The following is a 2,220-nucleotide window of genomic DNA, read 5'->3' as shown; positions in this document are numbered from 1 at the left end:
TAATATCATCTGCAAACAACATGCACCACGGTACTGTGTCTTGAATGTGCGCAGTGAGTTCGTCCATAATTAGTGTAAAAAGATAGGGACTTAGGGTTGATCCTTGATGTAACCCTATCTTTATTGGAAATGCTTCAGTTACTCCGCCTGAAGTCTTTGCTCTGGTCGTTACCTCCTTATACATATCCTTAATTAGTTCAATATATGTTATGCTAACACCTCTCTTTTCTAAAATTCTCCATATAATTTCTCTTGGGACTCTATCATAAGTTTTTTCTAAGTCAATGAATACCATGTGTAGATCTTGTTTTTGCTCCCGATATTTTTCAATTAATTGTCTAAGGAGATGTATAGCTTCTATTGTCGACCTTCAGATACAAACCCAAATTGATTTTCATTCGTGATCTCCTTCCTTATTTTTTTTCCAAAGTTTCATAGTATGTAACTCATTAGTTTAATACCTCTATAGTTTACATAATTTTATATGTCTCCTTTGTTCTTATATAAAGGACTAGAGTACTTATTCTAACATTTTTCTTTTTTTAATATCATGTTAAATAATTTTGTAAGTCATTCAATACCTTGTTTCCCTAAGCACTTTCATACCTCTATCGGAATATCATCTGGTCCAACGGCTTTTCCATTGTGTATTTTATTTAAAGTTTGTTTTACTTCTAAAGTTTGAATTCTACGATAAAAATTAAAATTTTTATGCTCATTTGACCTAATTAAATTACCTAAGTTAAGTTGGTCACCTAAACCTTCATTAAAAAGTTGATGAAAATACCTCTTCCACCGCTCTTTTATTTCTCCATCATTTACTAATACCCTATTATATTCATCTTTAATATATTTTATTTGGCTAAGATCTCTTGTTTTCCTTTCTCTCACTTTAGCTATTCTATAAATGTCTCTTTCCCCTTCTTTTGTATCCAATTTTTGATATAACCGTTCAAAAGTTTCATTTTTTGCTTCACTCACTACTTTCTTAGCTTCTTTCTTGGCTATTGTATATTTTTTTAAGTTTTCCTCGTTCTTACAAATATATAATTCCTTATAAGCTATTCGTTTTTTCCTTCACTTTCTCATTCCACCACCAAGATTTTTTACTTAGTGGTGCATGTCCCTTTGACTCACCGAGTACACTCTTAGCTACTATTTTCAACTTTGATACCATCTTATCCCATGTTGCATTAGAGTCATCGTATATTTCACCTAATTCTTGTACTTCTACCTGTTGGAACCCCAAGGTTGTTTTGGTGTGATCAACAAGTTAAGTTAGGTCCTGTGTTGTTTTAACCTTGTGTCTAACTGTGCAGGAGCTTAGGAGTGTTGGTGCAATATCTCTCAGGTCAAGGTTGACCTGGTTGACCAAGCTTGAGTCTTGGTTTGGGTTTCAATGTTTGACAATACAAGACTTCGATGATATGGACAAGTGCAGGTGCAGTTGTTCATTTGGGGAGATTGTTTGGAGCAATTCCCTCCGATCGATCTGATCGGTTGATTGAAGAAGTCAGTAGGTCAGGTCAAGTTGGTGGATACTTGGTCAGTGAAAAGTCAGTGAGTGAAGCCGAGGAAGAAATCCTAGTGAGTGAAGCTGGTGAAAGTCCGTGGTGAGTGAAGCTAGGCGGAAGACCGAGTGGCGTGGTAGGTGAAAGTCTGGTGGGGGGCAAGGGGAAAACCGGATGGGTCGTTGACCGACATCATGAGTCCAAGTATAAGGATTGACCGATACTTGGCACGGAGAAATTCAGATGGGTCGAAGGTTGACGAGACATCGTGAAAGTCCAGTAGGTGGGTGGGATACTTGCATGATGAAGAAAAGTCCAAGTGGGTCAAAGGATTGACCAGACTTGGTGAGGGAGTCCTAGCTGGTCAAGGGTGACCGGATGCTAGGCATGATGAACCAACGGGTCATGGATTGACCGTTTGGTAGGCGTTGGGACTTGGTTTGGGCAAAACCGAAGTCGATCGATCAACCGATCGATTGGAGCCCAATCGATCGACCGATCGATTGGGGTGTCCCTGCGAGGCTCAATCGATCATCGATCAATTGGGAGAAAGTCGCGAGCGCACAGAAGCCTTGGATCGATCGGATCGATCTAGGTCCCAATCGATCGATGGATCGATTGGGAAGGTGCGTTTTCGCGATAAGCCTTGGATGATCGATCGATCGATCCGCACAAATTCGAGCGAGGCGCTCGGATGATCCAGATCCGA

Source organism: Zingiber officinale, chromosome 1A (genome assembly GCF_018446385.1).
Source record: "Zingiber officinale cultivar Zhangliang chromosome 1A, Zo_v1.1, whole genome shotgun sequence".
NCBI classification, from domain to species: domain Eukaryota; kingdom Viridiplantae; phylum Streptophyta; class Magnoliopsida; order Zingiberales; family Zingiberaceae; genus Zingiber; species Zingiber officinale.
Note: the sequence above shows the minus strand (reverse complement) of the source record.